This window comes from Carcharodon carcharias, chromosome 34 (genome assembly GCF_017639515.1).
Source record: "Carcharodon carcharias isolate sCarCar2 chromosome 34, sCarCar2.pri, whole genome shotgun sequence".
Classification (NCBI taxonomy): domain Eukaryota; kingdom Metazoa; phylum Chordata; class Chondrichthyes; order Lamniformes; family Lamnidae; genus Carcharodon; species Carcharodon carcharias.
The window spans coordinates 19,417,054-19,436,905 of NC_054500.1; positions in this window are offsets into that span (position 1 = coordinate 19,417,054).

Consider the following 19,852-nt stretch of genomic DNA (forward strand, 5'->3'; position numbering starts at 1 on the left):
GTTAGGGAGGGAGTTCCAGGGTTATTACAGTATCACAGTACCTTTACAGTGCAGGAGGAGGCCATTCAGCCCATCAAGTCTGTACTGGCTCCCTGAAAGAGCATTCCACCTAGTCCCACTCCCCCGCCTTATCCCCATAACCTTGCACATTGTCTCTTTTCAGATGACAATTCAATTCCCTTCTGAATACCTCGATCGAACCTGCCTCCACCACTGTCAGGAAGTTTGTTCCAGACTCCAACCACCCTCTGGGTGAAAATTTTTTTCCTCACCACATTTACTCCTTTTGCCAATTATTTTGAATCTGTGCCCTCTGGTTCTTGATGCTCTCTTGAGTGGGGACAATTTCTCATTATTTGCCCTCTCCATATCCCTCAGGATCTTGAATATCTCTATCAAGTTTCCTCTCAGCCTTCTTTTCTCCAAGGAAAACAGTCCCAACTTCTCCAATCTATCCTCATAGCTACAGTTCTTTATCCCAGGAATCATTCTTGTGAATCTCCCCTGTACTCTCTCCAATGCCTTCATATCTTTCCTCAAGTATGGCGCCCAGAATTGGATGCAGTACTGCAGATGAGGCTTAACTAGTGTCTTACACAAGTTCAACATGACTTCCTGACTCTTGTACTCAATGTCCCTATTAATAAAAGCTAAGATACTATATACTTTATTAACCGCTCTCTCAACATGCCCTGCCATCTTCAAGGACTTATGCACACATACACCAAGGTCCCTCTGTTCCTGCACCTCCTTTAGAGGCTCTCCCTTTATTTTACACTGTCTCACCATATCTTTCCTGCTAAAATGAATCACCTCACACTTCTCTTCATTGAACTTCATCTGCCTCTTGTCTGCCCAATCCACCAACTTTGAAGTTCCAGACTATCCCCATCACAGTTGACGACATTTCCAATCTTCGTACCATCTGCAGATTTTGAAATCATGCCCTGCACACCACAGTTTAGGTCATTAATATATATCGGGAAGAGCAGGGGTCCCAACACTGACCCCTGATGAACTCCACTACAAACCTTCCTCCAATCTGAAAAACAATCATTTATCACTCATCTCTGTTTCCTGTCACTCAGCCAATTTCTTATCCAAGTGCTTGCTTTCCCTTTTATTCCATGAACTAGAATTTTGCTCACAAGCCTGTTGTGTGGCACTGTATCAAATACCTTTTGAAAATCCATATACACCACATCAATAACCTTCCCCTTATCAACTTTCTCTGCTACCTCCTCAAAAAATTCCAGCAGGTTAGTTAAACATGATTTTCCCTTAATGAACGCATGCTGGCTTTCCTTAATTATCCTGCATTTGTCTAAGTGACTATTGATTTTATCCCGTACTTTAGTTTCCAGAAGTTTTCCTACCACTAAGGTCAAACTGACTGGCCTGTAGTTGCCACTTTTATCTTTGCACCCCTTTTTGAACAAGGATGTAACATTCACAGCTCTCCAGTCCTCTGGCACCTCTCCTGTGTCTAAGGATGACTGGAAGATTATTAGTAGTGCCTCTGCAATTTCCATTCATCCGGCCCCGGCACCTTACCTATTTTAAGTAAAGATATTCTTTCTAACACCTCCTTCCTCTCAATTCTAAGTTCTTCTAGCGTACTAGTTACCTCGTCTCTCACCTCGGCCTGGGTAGTATCTTTATCCTTTGTTAGGACAGATGCAAAGTACTTGTCCAACACCTCTGCCATTTCTCCAGCCTCCACATGAAGTCCCTTTTTTTGTCCCTAATTGGCCCTACTCTTTCTTTTACCACCCTTTTATTATTTTATAGAATACCTTAGGATTCCCTTTTATGTTCGCTGCCAACCTCTTTTCATGCTCTCTCCTTGCTTTTCTTCATTTCTTCACTTCCCCTCTGGTCCTTCTATATTCAGCCTGATTCTCCATTGTATTTTCTACCTGACATCTGTCCTACGCACACTTCTACCTTTTCACCTTCACCTCTATCTCTCATCATCCAGGGTACTCTGGCTCTATTTGTCCTACCTTTCCCCTTCAAGGGAATATACCCTGACATTTCGTGCAATACTTTTGTCTTTGAAGGTGGCCCATTGTTCAGCCATTGTCTTGTCTGCCAACATTTGATTCCAACTCACTCGACTCAGATGCATTCCCATCCCATCGAAGTTGGCTTTCCCCCAATTAATTATCCCTGCTCTGGATTGTTCCTTGTCCTTTTCCATGCTTAATCTAAACCTTAGGATACAATGGTCACTGTTCCCTAGAGGCTCTCCCACTGATATTTGATCCACTTGGACTAACTCCTTTCCCAGAACCAGGTCCAAAATTTCATGTCTTCTTGTTGGACTGGAAACATACTGCTGCAGAAGATTATCTTGAACACATTTCAGGAACTCTTGCCCCTCTTGCCCCTTTGCACTATTCCTATCCCAGTCTATATTTGGATAATTGAAGTCCTCCATTATAATTGTTCTATCAATTTTGCTCCTCTCTGTAATTTCTTTGCAAATTTGTTCCTCCACATCCCTTCCGCTGGTTGGTGGTCCTACATACTAAGCCAATCAATGTTATTGCACCTTTTGTCACTCATTACCTCAAGACAGAGTGGTTCCATCCTTGACACCTCTGAACATCTCTCTCCAGTACTGTAATGCCATCTTTAATCAATATTGCCACTCCCACCGACACCCCCACCAACCCCCCCAAACCCCAACCACCACCAACCCACTTCCTTTCCTGTCCATCCGAAACACCTTGGAATATCTAACACCCAGTCCTGCCCTTCTTTGAGCCAGGTCACTGTTATGACCCAGCCGCAGTGAAGGAACGACGATATAGTTCCAAGTCAGGATGGTGTGTGGCTTGGAGAGGAACTTGCAGATGGTGGTGTTCCCATGTGTCTGCTGCCTTTGTGCTTCTATGTGGTAGAGGTCGTGGGTTTGGAACTTGCTACTTGCTACAACTCTACAGGGCATTGGTGAGACCATGGCTGCAGTATTGTGAACAGTTTTGGCCTCCTTACTTAAGGAGGGATTTTCTTGCATTGGAGGCTGTTGAGAGAAGATTCCTGGGATGGAGAGGGGTGTCTTCTGGGCCGATACTCATTGGAGTTTAGAAGAATGAACGGTGATCTTATTGAAACATATAAGATTCTGAGGGGACTCAACAGGGTAGATGCTGAGAGGATGTTTCACCTCATGAAGGAATCTAGAACCAGGGGACACAGTTTCAAAGATAAGGGGTCTCCCATTTAAGAAGGAGATGAGGAGGAACTTCTTCTCACAGAGGGTCGTTAGTGTTTAGATTTCTCTCACCCAGGCAGCAGTGGAGGCTGGGTCATCGAATATATTCAAGGATGAGTTAGACAGATTTTTGATTGACAAAGGAGTCAAGGGTTATGGGGGACAGACAGAAAAGTGGAGTTAAGGCCACAATCAGGTCAGCCATGATCTTATTGAATGGTGGGGCAGGCTCAATGGGCTGAATGGCCTACTCCTGCTCCTGTATCTTATTATTTTCATTTATGCGGCACTTTTCACAACCACAGGATGTCTTAAAAGGATTTTCAGAAAATTAAGTACTTTTGAAGCCTAATCTCTGTTGTAGTGTTGGAACATAGCAGCCAATTTTCACACAGCAAGATCGCACGAATTTATTATAGCTGAGAAAAAGAGACATGCCGGAGCTTTTCATCTTGCACTCATCAGGACACCACAAGAATAAGGGGAAAACAACAATTTATACTGTATGTGAAGAGAGTGCTGATTGGTTGGCAAGTGGACTCAAAATAAGTGACAGCCATTCGCTGACTCATTCCTCAGGGCAATGCCTTGACCAATCAGGGTCAAGCTGCCTGGTTTAAATTTAAAACAACCCTTGGCAGTTAACTGTCAGTCACCATCACTGGGGCATTCTCCATGGCAACGCCACTACCAATCAGAGTCCACTTGCCAACTAATCAGCACTGTCTTCACATGCAGTATAAATTGTTGTTTTCCCCTTATACTGGTATTCTTGCAAAGTGTCCTGATGAGTGCAAGACAAAAAGCTTCAACATGTCTCTTTATTCAGCAACACTCAAGTTCTGTACCACCAAACGACTGAATTTATTATAAGAAGAAAGCTTGCAATATGGTGATTATACAAAGGGTATAATTCACAAAGCTAAATAAATATTGAAAAGAATAGATTACTAGTTCTAATTTCTGTAAGAGAATCCAGCAACTCCTTCGTTTGGTTACAAATGTAAAAATTCTAAGAGTAAGTGAGTAAGTAAGGATGTCCATAAAATATTAAAGTGATATTACCTCCATCCCTGAGTGAGATTTGCTAGGTTCAGGACAGGTCTGGAGTCAATCTAATGGATCTCCCTTAACGAGCCTGAAGATTCAAGTTTGGGTGGAGATATTTAACAAGAGTTTTGAGGTTGTGCAATTAAGAGTACGGTGGAAGAAGTTCATTTGTTCAAATCGTAGACCACCCTTATAATTAGCAATCCGATATTTGGTGAAAGGACCACGTATTCGAAGGAGGGTTCCTGTTCAACCTCCAGGAAACGTTATTTTGAATTGATTCCCAGAGCTGGGGACTTGGTGTTTACACAGCCACATCGTGTCAATGTGGCTGAATCAAGTTGTTGGCCAGAATTTTACGCCCCACAGGGCGGGCGTGAAGTAGCGCGAGAGGTGACGTCAGGCGAGCGTCCTGCCCATCATCGCGCGCTCCAGCGGTATTTCGGTCCGGATGGGGGTGCATGCGGCAGTCAGACGTGCGCCTGCCAACAAATAAGAGGGGCAATGAAGCCCATTAAGGGGGCAATAGTAAGCAATTTTTTCGTGACCCGTCCACTCTTTTACAGTTGGCGGACGGGCCAATCGGCCAGGCAGCCTTTGCATTTTAGCTCAAACCTCAGTCCAGGGCGGGATGAAATCTCCGTGGGGGGGGGATAAAATCAAAAGAGATATCTGGGGACGGGTTTTTTTAATGAGGTATGCTTTCAGGTACTTGGTGGTGTTGCAAGGACATTGTTTGCAGCATTTTGGTGCACAAAATTCAGACCATTGTGTCCAGTAAAATCATAAAACTTGGGGCCTAGCGTTTGGTTTATCTGTTGGGCAGTTTTGCTTGTCAGAGCTAGTACAGCCACTTACACGCTAGTGTCATAGCAAGAAGCATGGGACACCGCTTGTTAGTTTTTAGCAGTAACTTCAGATCGTTGTGAAGGGAGTTGACCATTCTGTGTTTGCAAGCTAAGTGTGTTTTACTGTGGGTTTCCCAAAGTAACTTTTAAACTAACGTTCCTGTATTAATTCCATGTTATTTGACCTTTTCCCTCACAACAATTCTGGGACCAATTAAGGAACAGTTGGATGATATGATGAGCAGAATTGGCTGTTCTTGCTTGATAACTGAGACAGACTAAGCCAGTTGGTGTATTCATCTGTTCATGACTAAAAATTGGACAGACACCGTACCTGTGCCGCGTGCCAGGCTTTGCTTGCCCACCTGTGGGAAGGCATCTCAGGCAGTGGCATTGGGCAACTCAGGTCGGCCAGCTGGGACATACAGAGAGGGCAAGCAATTAAAATGCCAAGAAAGAGAGTAGCAGGTGGGTAAACTGTTTGACTGCGTGACATTTTGGGGAAAAGATATTTGTTATGTGGAGAATTAGATGTCAGCACGAAAGAATATCATATCACAAGCTCATACTTTTCAGTATACAGGACCCACAGCAACACACTCCCAGGGACTCCCTGTAAATACTGACACACACCCCGGGGACCCCCTGTAAATACTGACACACTCCACGGGGACCCCCTGTAAATACTGACACACTCCCCGGGGGCCCCCTGTAAATACTGACACTCCCCGGGGACCCCTGTAAATACTGACACACTCCACGGGGACCCCCTGTAAATACTGACACACACCCCGGGGACCCCCTGTAAATACTGACACACACCTCGGGGACCCCTGTAAATACTGATACACACCCCGGGGGCCCCCTGTAAACACTGACACACTCCCCTGAGACCCCCTGTAAATACTGACATACTTCAAGGTCAAAGAGGTAGGTTTTAAGGAAGGTCTTAAAGGGACAGAGAGAGCTAGCGTGGTTTAGAGCAGGAATCCCAGTGCTTTGGGATTAGGTAGCTGAAGGCACGACCACCAATGGTAGATGGCAGTGAATAGGGGCCTGAATCGGAGGAATACAGAGTTTTTGAAGGGCTGGAGTAGGTTGTGAAGATATAGAGGAGTCTCAATAGTGACTGCCAACTTGTGGCAGAGGGAAAGAGTGAGTGGGAACCCAGGCTCATGACCCCCCTTCTCTAGATCAGGAAAGATGCAAGTAAATTCATGTTGGTAGTGGCATTGATGAAATATATATGTAATAATATTTAGCTGTGGCTAGCATCAGTGACTTGAAGGAGAACTCTCCGGAAGGTTAAAGGTGGAGTTAGGGGAATGAGATCTCGATAGTTATGTGAAGGGTCTGATATCTCCAGAACTGAATTCGGCAACTCACTGCAAGGATGAAGTTGATTAATGTCACTCTTTTCTGTTCTTGTAACACAGGAGGAGGCCATTCAGCCCCTTGAGCCTGCTTCACCAATCAATTTGAACACAGCTGAACTGTATCTCAACCCCATTATTTTGCCACTCATTGCCCATCCCCAATTGCCCTGGTGAAGGTGAGCCACCTTTTTAACACCTGAATGTCTTGCTCAGCCATTTCAGTGGGCAGTTAAGAGTCAACCACATTGCTGTGGGTCTGGAGTCACATGTAGGCCAGACCAGGTAAGAACAGCAGATTTCCCTCCCTAAAGGACATTAGTGAACCAGATGGATTTTTACACCAATGGATGAGTTTCATGATCACCATTACTGAGACTAATTTTTTTTTCCTTTCTAGATTTATTTAATTCAATTTTCTCCAGCAGTGGTGGGATTTGAACTCATGTCTCTAGTGAAGGCCTCAGGATACTAGTCTAGTAACATAACCACTTGGCTACCTTTCCTGTAGAGCCCCATCTTTGGGCCATATCCCTTGTTATGTTGACCTAATTAAAATATGTCACTCTCAGCCTTGGAGTGACCCAGAATCCATTGCCCTTTGCCGAGAGGCTTCCAACTTTTTACCACCCTTTTGTGGGAAGGTGAAATTCCTGATTTCACCCCCTGAATGGCCTTGCTCTAGTTTCAAAATTGTTAGTTAAGGGCACTAAGAGTTACAGATCCAAGGCAGATGAAGTTAAGATACAGAGCAGCCATGATCTAATTGAAGGACAGAACAGGCTCGAGGGGCTGAATGGCCTCCTCTTGTCCCTATGTTCTGGGTTCCTCCACTAGGGAGGAAGTGGTGCCTGCTTGTCGGTCCTATTGAATCCTTTTTAACACCTCGAGTAGATCATCTGATGGCCTTTTAATGTTGGGATGTGAGTGTTGCAGGTGAGACCACTCTTACTGCCTGCCCCTGTGACAGCAGTGATGGCCATTCTCCTTGAGCCGCTGATGTCCTTGTGCTGAGCCCATGATGGTGCTAAGTTTTGAACCGGTTACAATAAAGGAATGGCGATATCTCTCCAGGTTAGGATGGTGCACGTTTGTGTCTGGTGTTTCCGCAAGTGAGTCTAGGCTGACAGTCCAATGCTGAGGGAATGCTGCACTGTCGGAAGTGCTGTCTGTCAGGTGAAACGCCCAACCAAGGCCCCGTCTGCCCTCTCTGGTGGACGTAAATATCTTAGGGCACAATTTCTAAGAGAAACAGGGGAGTTCTCTCTGGTCTAATATAAATAAAAACAGAAAATGCTGGAAAAACTCAGTAGGTCTGGCAGCAACTGTGGAGAGAAAAACAGAGTTAATGTTTCAAGTCCGTCTGACTCTTCTTCAGAGCTCTGACAAGAAACGTTAACTCTGTTTCTCTCTCCTCAGATGCTGCCAGACCTTCTGAGTTTTTCCAGCATTTTCTGTTTTATTTCAGATGTCCAGCATCTGCAGTATTTTGCTTTCCTCTTGGAGTTCTCCCTGGTCTCCTGGCCACTGTTTATCCCCAAACATTACAGATTTTTTTTTTTAATTCATTCATGGTGAGTTGCTGCAGTGCATCTTGAAGATGGTACACACACTGCTGCTACTGTGCATCGGTGGTGGAGGGAGTGAATGTTTGTGGATGTGGTGCCAATCAAGTGGGGCTGCTTTGTCCTGGATGGTGCCAGGCTTCTTGAGTGTTGTTGGAGCTGCACTCATCCCAGGCAAGTGGGGAGTATTCCATCACATTCCTGACTTGTACCTTGCAGATGGTGCAAAGGCTTTGGGGAGTCAGGAGGTGAGTTACTCGCCACAGGATTCCCAGCCTCTGATCTGTCCTTGTAGCCACAATATTTATATGGCTACTCCAGTTCAGATGCTGGTCAATGGTAGCCCCAGGATGTTGATAGTGTCAAGAGGCGATGGTTGGATTCTCTCTTGTTGGAGATGGTCATTGCCTGACACTTGTGTGGCATGAATGTTACTTGCCACTTGTCAGCCCAAGCCTGGATATTGTCCAGGTCTTGCTGCATTTGGTCATGGACTGCTTCAGTATCTGAGGAGTGGTGAATGGTGCTGAACATTGTACAATTATCAGTGAACATCCCCATTTCTGACCTTATGATGGAAGGAAGGTCATTGATGAAGCAGCTGAAGATGGTTGGGCCGAGGACACTACCCTGAGGAACTCCTGCAGTGATGTCCTGGAACTGAGATGATTGATCTCCAGCAACCACACCCATCTTCCTTTGTTCTAGGCATTTCTCCATTATCTGGTTATTATCACATTGCTGTTTATGGGAGCTTGCTGTGTGCAGGTTGGCTGTATGTTTTGTTCATTACAACAGTCACTGCACTTCATTGGGTGTAAAGCTCATTGGACCATCCTGAAGTTGTGAATGGTGCTTTATGAATGCAAGTTCTTTCACTCTTCCACTGCACACTGAGGTTGAAAAGCACTTGCATTTCAACAGCAGTCACCAAACTAGGATCAGAATGGGAACACAGGGAGTGCAAAGCCAGGGAGAGGCTAGGGGTGTGTGTGCATGTGTGTGTGTGTGTGTGTGTGTGTGTGTGTGAGTGAGTGTGTGTAAGTTTGTGTGTATGTGTGACTGTTGAGTGTCTGTGTGTGAGTGAGTGCGTGTGAGTTTGTGCGTGTATGTGTGTGAGCATGTGTGTGAATTTATGTGTGAGTGTGTGCGAGTTTGTGCGTGTATGTGTGTGAGCACGTGTGTGAATTTATGTGTGAGTGTGTGCAAGTTTGTGTGTGTGAGTGAGTGTGTGTGAGTGAGTGTGTGTGAGTTTGTGCGTGTATGTGTGTGAGCGTGTGTGTCAATTTATGTGTGAGTGTGTATGTGAATTTGTGTGTGAGTGTCTGTGTGCGTGTGTGTGTGAGTGAGTGAGTGTGTTAGGGAAAGAATGATGTGAGAATGCAGAGGTGATTATAGATAATAAAACACCGGGAGTCTAAACTTACCTTTCACTTCAGGAGACTGGTCATTGAGTCTTGATCTATTTTGGACACAGTGTCAAGGTTAATGCTGCTGTTACTCAGAAAAGGAACAACCTTCTAAGGCAAGAAGTAGTGGCCTATAACACGGAAAAATTATGACCTCCATTTTCTCCCCGACTTCTGAATTGAAAGAATTTGATCAAATTTTTTTACCCCAGTTCGTAACTGGCATCAAACGACCCATGTACACAGGGAGCTGGAAGTCTCCCAGCTGCTTGGTGACTGTACTTCCCGCTGGCACAAAAACCACTGGATTCCAAGATTGATTCCAAATCCACCCTGGTAGAACCTTCTGGATCTGGATTACTGAACGCCTCGGCCTCTCCCCACTTTATCAGCGAAGGCTGTGTTTCCAGCTCCTTGATCTCCCCTCACGTAACTGAAGGTCAATTATTGACCTGGTTGAGAAACTGGCTGAACAGAAGGAGACAGAGACCAGTGATAATGGGTGGGTACTCTAATTGGCAGGATGTTCCTTGTGGTGTCCCACACGGATCTGTGTTCAGACCTCAACTATTCACCACCTTCATTAACAGCTTCGATGATGGGAGAGACCATCCAGGACAAAGCAGTCCCGCTTGACCGGCACCCCATCTACAAACATCCACACCCTCCATCACTGACGCACAGTAGCAGCAGTGTGTGTACCATCTACAAGATGCACTGCAGGAATTCACCAAGGCTCCTTCGACAGCACCTTCCAAACCCACCACCACTACCATCTAGAAGGACAAGAGCAGCCGATACATGGAAGTTCCCCTCCAAGTCACTCACCATCCTGACTTGGAAATATATCGGCCATTCCTTCACTGTCGCTGGGTCAAAATCCTCGAACTTCCTCCCTAACAGCACTGTGGGTGTACCTACACCATATGGACTGCAGCGGTTCAAGAAGGCAGCTCACCACCAGCTTCTCAAAGGGCAGTTAGAGATGGGCAATAAATGCTGGCCCAGCCAGTGAGCCCCACATCAGAGGAACGATTAAAAAAAAAATCCAAACTTTCTGATGAAACATCATTGTCACATTAAAAATAAAGAAAGACTAGCATTTACATAGCGCCTTTTGGTAGCACCAGGCATCTCAAAGTGCTTCACAGCCAATGAAGTACTTTTGGAGTGTGATTACTGTTGTAATGTAGGAAACGCAGCAGCCAGTTTGTGCACAGCAAGCTTCCACAAACAGCAACATTATAATGACCAGATAATCCATTTTTGTGATGTTGATTGAGGGTTAAATATTGACCCTGGGGCGAACTCTCCTGTTCTTCTTTGAAATAGTGCCAGGGGATCTTTTATATATCTGAACAGGCATGGTGGGGCCTCAGTTTACTGTTTCATGTGAAAGACAGCAGCCCTTGACAGTGCAGCATTCCCTCGGTGCCGCACTGAAGTGTCAGCCTCGATTTTTGTGCTCAAGCCCTGGAGTGGGACTTGAAGGTGGAACCTGGTGAAGCAGAGGTGAGCGTGCTACCCAACGAACAGCATGGCTGGAAGCATCAAAGTACAAAAAAGACATTGATAGGTTAAGTGAATGAACAAAACTGAGGCAAATAGATTTCAATGTAGACAAATGTGTGGTCCATCCACTTTGGACTTAAAACAGGCGGAACAGGGTTCTTTGTAAATGGTGAAAAGCTAGAACAGTGGAAGACAAAAGAGATGTGGGCATCTGGGTACACAGCTCATTAAAATGTCTTACAGTGGTGGCATGTTTCACAGTTCACACAGAGAGTCCAAGTTGCTGTGGTAACATTCATGTAGTTACCTGGAGCTATGGATAGTGATGGTAGAGGCTCTAATGTTCTTCCCATCACATGGCCGACCAGGAATCTCTCCTGCTCTTACCGTCTGCCATTGGCGTGTGTCTGGAAGGATTTGCAGGTTAATATTCAACATGTTTGGCTGTGTTACGAATACACCTTCCATGGCCATCAAGTCCTGGGGTGGAATTTGAACCTCAAGCTTCTAGCTCAGAAGCAGAGACACTAACCCATTGCGCCACAAGACCTCCGTAAAATACATGTAGAGGGACATAACATAATCAGAAAAGCTAATGCAATGCTGGCATTTATATCCAGAGGACAAAAATACAGGGGGATTGAAGTCATGCTTCAGCTACAGAATCCTGGTCAAATCACACCTGGAGTCACTGTACTCAGTTCTGGGCGCCTCCACCTCACGAAGAATATATTGACCTTGGAGGGAGTGCAAGGGTTAAATTACGAGGCGAGATTAAATAAAACGGGTGGTGTCACCTGGAATTTAGATGGTCAAGGGGTGATTTGATCAACATTTTCAAGACATTAAGGGGAGCAGATAGGGTAAAGAGAGACAGAAAGTATTTCTGCTGGTTGGAGAGTCTGGGACTAGGGGATAGAGTCCAAAAATTAGAACCAGACGTTTCAGGAGTGAAATTAGGAAACATTTCTACACACACAGGGTGGGAGAAGTTTGCAATTCTCCTGCTTAAAGGGCAATTGATGCTGGTTCAATTGATAAATGCAAAAACTGAGATAACTTGTAAATACATTGGATAAAGACTTGGGAGTAGGTGTGGTATAAAGGACCAGCACATAAAGGGTTAACGTGGGACTGAGTACAGTACCGCCCACACAGTGATGTAAGAGAGCACATGACCCGCACCTAGGGGTCAGTGTAGTGTTGGACAGAGCCATGTGTAGAAGCAAGCATGGAGACAGCTCCTGGCTTGGACTTTTCCACACCTAGGTATATAGTTTCTAACCGTTAATAAATATTTACCGTTGAACTACCTGAGACTACGAATACCTTAATAAGGCTTGCCGAACTACGCCCAGCAACTTACGACAAGATTGGTAGATTTTTGTTAAACAAAGGGATATGGGGCAAAGGTGGGAATATGGACTAAGGTCACAGATCAGCCATAATCTCAATGAATGGTGGAACAGGCTCGAGGGGCTGAATGGCCTCCTCATGTTCCCACTTTCTTAACTGGCCTCAATATATCCGGGACATGGAACATGTATAAATAATTACAGTTACCTCTAAAATCCTTTGGTATACCTCTATTAATGGGGGCAGGAGGGGGGGGGGAACAATGTGGGAAGGGAAGGTCTTCCCCAGATTGGGGGTCAATACCCAAGTCAGTTGGTTGTAGCAAACTCTCTTTGGGAATGAACTCTATTATTTGAATTAAATGTCGGTGACATGTGGCATTGGACAGTACTGAAGGAGCTGCTCATAGATTCATACAGCTAATAGGGCATAGGAGGAGGCCATTTGGCCCATTGAGCCCATGCCAGCTCTCTGTAGAGCAATCCAGTCTGGAACACTGGCCCAGAGCAGACTTGAGCTTCCCAACACCTGGGAGGTCAACCAACAGGCACAGCCGAAGCCAAGAAGGAAGAAAAGAAATGCATTTACATAGCGCCTTTCACGGCCTCTGGACCTTCTTACAGGTAAGGGGGCAATTTTGAAGGATAGTCGCTGCTGAAATGTAGGAAACACGGCAGCCAATTTGCACACAGCAAGCTCCCACAAGCAGCAGCGAAACAAACGTTCAGGTGGTCTGCTTTTAGGCATTGCTCGAGGGAGAAATATCGGCCGGGATGCCAAGGTACCACACCCCAGCTCTTCCTCGAGTGTCTGTGGGAACTTTATTCGTCCAACTGTCGAGGCAGTTCAAGCTGAGTAGGCAGTGTAATCGAAACTGCTTCCAGTGTCACAGCACAGCCATCCATCTCTCCTCACTGACAGGGGTGTCCAAATTTGTCCCTCCTCCCCCTCTCGTGTGACGGGGGCTGATTGATAATCGCTCTCGGGTTTTACAGAAATAGCTCCGCCTGGCAGTGGAGAGACCAGGAAAGCTGGAGTTATTTTCCGTGGAACAGGGAAGGTTAAGGGGTGATTTAATGGGGGCGCTCAGTGTCACGAGGAATTTAGATAGGCAGGGTGACACACTTTCCACTAGCAGGAGCGTTGGTAACTGGGGGATACAGATTTAAGATAATTGGCAAGTGGGAGACTGGGGGTGATGGGGAGAATATTTCCTTCGCACAGGGAATTTTTTTTAATAACAAAAAAACTGCGGATGCTGGAAATCCAAAACAAAAACAGAATTACCTGGAAAAACTCAGCAGGTCTGGCAGCATCGGCAGAGAAGAAAAGAGTTGACGTTTCGAGTCCTCATGACCCTTCGGCAGAACTTGAGTTCGAGTCCAAGAAAGAGTTGAAATAAGTCCCTATTTCAACTCTTTCTTGGACTCGAACTCAAGTTCTGTCGAAGGGTCATGAGGACTCGAAACGTCAACTCTTTTCTTCTCCGCCGATGCTGCCAGACCTGCTGAGTTTTTCCAGGTAATTCTGTTTTTGTTTTGAGTTTTTTTTAATATTCGTCCAACAGGATGTGGGCGTCGCTGGCTAGGTCAGCATTTATTGCCCCTCCCTAATTGCCCCTTGAGAAGATGGTGGTGACCTGCACAGCTAAGCTTTATCCTTTCCCCTGGCCAATGGCCACAAGGGTAATTTTCTGGCGGTGACAGGGAGGGTCGCCAGGCAGTAACCATGAGAGGAAAAGAAATCCATATTTAATTTTCCCTGTCCCTAGTCCTGAAACCAATTTAGTAACTCTGCGGTGCTGAAAGCTGAGAACAGCAAGCTTGCCGAAGGTACAAAGGACCCCCCTTGCCTCCGACGGGTGCTCATCCTCCGCCATCCTGGTGTCTGCCTCGTGTGGAAAATTCGGGATACGCCATCCCTAAAGCTAATTAAGCCACGTCCGGAACATTGACCCGTTTGGCATCTCCAATCTTCAGCACCACTTACCCACCTCACCCCACCCCCCCAGGCCACCTCGTTGCCCTCCTGTCACCCCAGTTGCCAATGCCAGCTCTGATTGGATGTATTTCCGGAGGTTTCGTCACATGACCTCCCACCTCGAACCGCCCCAGCCCCGCCGTTGTCATTGTTCGCCTGGTTGATGCTCCTTGTCCGGAGAGTGAAGTCCCCGTGGCCCTTGTTGCCGTGGTAACTGTTGCTGCTCCACTGTGGTTGTTGGGAATTCACGGACCTCTGGGGATTGATGGTAGCTCTGTACCCTGTACAGCTGGTGAGATCCCATTCCTCCTCTGTTCAGTAAAGCCTCTTACTGACTCAGACGCTGATGACGGCTCCTGTCCTTATCCATGAAACAGGCATCACTGCCAAGCTCAGCATTTCTTGCCCCATCCCTAATTGCCCTTGAGAAGGTGGTGACGAGCCGCCTTCTTGAACCGCGGCAGTCCATAGCCGGCTGGTAAAACTGAGTGGCTCGCTCGGCCATTTCAGGGGGCAGTTAAGGGTCACCCACATTGCTGTGGGTCTGGAGCCACATGTCGGCCAGACCTGGGTAAGGATAGCAGATTTCCCTCCCTAAAGGGTATTAGCGAACCAGATGGGTTTTTACGTTAATCGATGGTACTTTCACGGCCACCGTTACTCATGAGCTTTCAATTCCAGATTATTTTTATTAAATAAATTTAAATTCTACCATTTGAACCCACGGGCACCTGGATTACTAATTCAGTGTTGTTAGGACTATGTCACCACCTCCTCCAGCTGCTCACACATCTCCTTGGCATCAGCATTTATCTGATTTACGCTCCCTTGAAGCACTGAGAGATGGTTTATTGCACTAAAGGAGTTATCTAAGCGTGAGGCCCTGTTGACGCATTAAAGTCAAACCTAGTTCATCTCTGCCCATGGCATCAGGAACAGTTCCTTCCCTCAGTGCCTCACATGTGAATTTGTACTCAAGTCAGCAACCTGACAAGGGATTAAAAATAAATATGGGGGATCAAATGTCTCACTGTTGGGACAGACGTAGAGAAGGGAGCAGGTGCAATGCTCTTCCTTAACTTGACCACGGTGGCAAGTTTCCCTCATGGATTTTCCATGTCGTGTTTGTGTATGGGGTGGCAACACCATCAGAAATGCCCTATGACCTTTACTGAGCCTCTCTGTCATTGAACTTCACTCTGCAACCCGGCTATCATCCTCCGTCCATTCCGGTAGCCACTCATTTTTGGCCCTGCTTTCCTCGTTGGCGTAACCCAACCTATGCCGAGATACCGGGAAGGTGGCAGGGGGTTTGCTGGCACCTGTTTGAGACCAAAGAAGTGGGGATCACATTCAGGAAAAAAGATCGAGAGATTAAGAGGGATGTAGAAGGTGGAAACCAGCACGGATGAAGGGAGAGGGGCAGAGAGGAACAGGATAGAGAGAGTGGGGAGGTGAGCATTAAAGAATAAGAGAGAGAGTAAGAGAGAGGGACACCATTACAATGACAGCGTATGAACCAATACAGAGAGAGACCAATATAGAGACACCAATAGAGATCGGATATAAAGGCCAGATGATCAGAGAGATACAGAAAGAATGAGAGAGATTAATTGAAAGAGGGATTATTCACATTAGCGTTGCCTCCAGTAGACATAGGAAATTAGGATCAGAAGGAGGCCATTCAGCCCCTCGAGCCTGTTCCGCTGCCATTCAATGAGATCATGGCTGATCTGCAACCTAATTCCATTTTCCTGGCTTTGCTCCATATCCCTGAATACCTTTGGATAACAACAATCTAGCAATCTCAGTTTCAAATTTACAATTTATCAAGCATCAATTGCCATTTGTAGAAGAGAGTTCCACCTTTATGTGTAGAAGTGTTTTCTAATTTCACTCCTGAAAGGCCTGACTTTAATTTTTCAACCATTCCCCCTGGTTCCTGACTCCCCGACCAGTGGAAATAGATTCTCTCTATCTGTCTTACCTGCTGGCTGTGATTTTCCAGAATTCATATTGGAAAGTTGGCAAATGTTACTCTGTTTTTCAAGAAAGGAGGGAGAGAGAAAACAGTGAAACTACAAGCCAGTTAGCCTGTCATCAGCTGTTGGGAAAATGCTTGAATCTATTATTTGGTGCAAGAGGACTTGATTGTGAGATTGATTGATTGCAAGAGGACTTGAGTGTCTTACTACAGCTGTACAGGGCCTTGGTGAGACCTGGAGTATTGTGCGCAGCTTTGGTCTCCTTACGTAAGCAAGGATACACTTGCCATAGAGAGGGTGCAATGAAGGTTCACCAGACTGATTCCGGATGGCAGGATTGTCTTACAAAGAGAGATTGGGCCGACTAGGCCTGTGTTCACTGGAGTTTAGAAGAATGAGAGGAGATCTCATTGAAACATATAAAATTCTGACAGGGATTAACAGACTGGGTGCAGGGATGATATTTCCTCTGGCTGTGGGGGGCAGTCTAAAACAAGGGGTAGACCAGTTAGTACTGAGATGAGGAGAAACTTCTTCACTCAGAAGGTGGTGAACCTATGGAATTCTCTACCACAGAGGCTGTGGAGGCCAAGTCACTGAATATATTTAAGGAGGAAATAGATAGATTTCTGGACTCTAAAGGTATTAAGGGACATGGGGAGACCACAGGAGTATGGCTTTGAGATAGAGGATCAGCCATGATCATATTGTATAGCAGAGCTGCCTCGAAGGGTTGAATGACCTGCTCCTATTTTTTATGTTTCTATGTTTCTATTAAGGAAGTGTTAACAATGCACTTGTAAAACCATAGTATGATTAGAACAAATCGACTTGGTTTTATCAAAGGGAAATCCTGTTTAACAAACCTATTAGCGTTTTTGGAGGATGTAACTAATAAGGTAGATAAAGGGGAACCGGTAGATGTAGTATACCTGGATTTCCAAAAGGTATTCAATAAGGTGCTACACAAAAGGTTAATCAGTACATATGGAGTTGGGGGTAATATATTAGCAGGGATAGGCGATTGGCTAACAAATAGGAAGTAGATAGTGGTCATAAATGGGGCTTTCTCAAGTTGGCAGGAAGTGAATATGAACATATATACATATGTACGAATGTACGAAACAGGAGCAGAAGTAGACCATTTGTCCCCTCGAGCCTGCTTCGCCATTCAATAAGATAATGGCTGACCTGTTTTGAGTACTACATTCCCATCTACCTCCGAATAGTGGAAGTGCCACAGGATCAGTGCTGGGGCCTCAGCTATTTACAAGCTATACTAATGACTTGGGTGGGGAGACAGAGAGTAACGTATCTACCTTTGCTGATGATACCAAGCTAGGTGGGAAAGGTAAGCTGTGGGGAGGACACTGAGAGGCTACAAAGAGATATAGACAGGGTAAGTGAGTGGACGACAAGATGGCAGATGGAGTATCACGTGGGGAAGTGAAGTTATTCACTTTGGTCGAAAGAATAGAAAAGCTGAATATTTTTTAAAAGGTGAGAAACTTGTATGTGTTGATGTTCAAAGAGGCTTGGGTGTGTTTGTACAAGGAACACAGAAAGTTAGCATGCAGGTGCAGCAAGTAATTAGGAAGGCAAATAGCATGTTGGCCTTTATTGCAAGGGGATTGGAGTACAGGAATAAAGAAGTCTTGCTGGAGTTGTACAGGGTTTTGGTGAGACCACATCTGGAACACTGTGCGCAGTTTTGGTCTCCACATATAAGGAAGGATATACTTGCACTGGAGGCTGTACAGTGAAGATTCACTAAATTGGTCCCTGGGATGAGAGGATTGTCCTACGATGAGAGGCTGAGTAAATTGGGTCTCTTTTCTCTGGAGTTTAGAAGAATGAGAGGCCATCTTACTGGAACCTACAAAATTCTGAAGGGGGTTGATAGGATAGATGCTGAGAGATTGTTCCCGCTGGTCTGGGAATCTGGGGGCACAGTCTCAGGATAAAGGGGCCGATCATTTGGGACTGAGATGAGGAGAAATTATTTCACTCAAAAGATTGTGACTCTTTGGAATTCTCTACCCCAGAGGGTTGTGGCTGCTCCATCGTTGAATACATTTAAGGCTGGGACAGACAGATTTTTGGTCTCTCAGGAATTAAGGGATATGGAGAACAGGGAGGAAAGTGGGCCTGAAGCCCAAGATCAGCCATAATCATACTGAATGGAGGCACGGGCTCAATGGGCTGTGTGACCTACTGTTTTTTTGTGCTCTTGTGTTACCCTTTCCTTTAATATCTTAAAAACTTCATCCAGTTTCACCCCTCGATCTCCTAAATTCCAGGCAATTCAACCTCAGCTTTGTAATCTCTTTTCAACTTATTACCAAGTCAATTTTCCCGCTTTCAAGATTAGCACAAGTAATGATGTTCCACATCATCACATAGTCACTCAGAGAATGAAAGCATATGGTAACTTATAGGGGTAATGGGGTGAGAAGCTTCAAGGGGATTAACAAGGAAGCAAGAAGTTGAACATAACATTGAGTTCAACAACTTCAAACCTTGAATTCTTTCCTCCATCTTGACCCCTTTTTTAACCCAATTTTTTAATATGTTTTTTAAATCCCTTTTTATCCTTCCCCCACAAAGCCATCTTTCACTTGTCTTTATGTTTTGCTTTCACAGAATGCTGACTATTGTTCTGCTATTAACACTTTCTGCTATATTTATGCCACTATCAACACCTTCTTTAGTCTTTAACACTCCCATTAACAGTCCGTTTGGTCTTGTGTTGATACCATCTTTGTCAATCTCTCCTGAGCTCCCACCTATCCCTGACCTTCTATCTTGCTCCACCTGCTTCCCCCTGTCCTAAACTGTATAAAACCCATCACATTTCTACTTCTCTTTAGCTCTGAAGAAGAGTCACACAGACCCGAAACGTCAACTCTCTCTCCACAGATGCTGCCAGACCTGCTGAGCATTTTCTGTTTTTATTTGAGAAGACGGAAACCGTGTATCAGTTAGGAGAAAGAGTTAGGAAAGGTACTGCCAGACGTGACGTCAAAGACTTTTCAAGGAAGGTAAGAGAGCAGAGTTTAAGGAGATAGTTCCAGAATATTCTGCCACCAATGGTGGAATAGAGGGGCTGCGGGAGACAATGTATAAAGCCCATTTTAAGAAAAGCGAAGGGTGTGGGCTAGGAAGTGGGACTGGAGGAGATTCAGAGATGAGGGATTTTGCAGAGAATTTATCTTCTTCCTTCACCTTTCAGGCAGATCTCAACAACTCGCTGCGCAAAAAAAAATCTTCCATATCCAACTGGATCTTTTGCCAATTATCTTCAATCTGTGTCCCTCTGGTTACCAACCCTCCTACCACTGGAAACAGTTTCTCCTTATTTACTCTATCAAAACCCCTCATCATTTTGAACACCTCTATTAAATCTCCTCTTAACCTTCTCTGCTCTAAGGAGAACGATCCCAGCTTCTCCACATTAACTGAAGTCCCTCAACCCAGGTACCATTCCAGTAAATCTCCTCTGCAGCCTCCCCCAGATCCTAGCATCCTTCCTAAAGTGCGGTGCCCAGAGT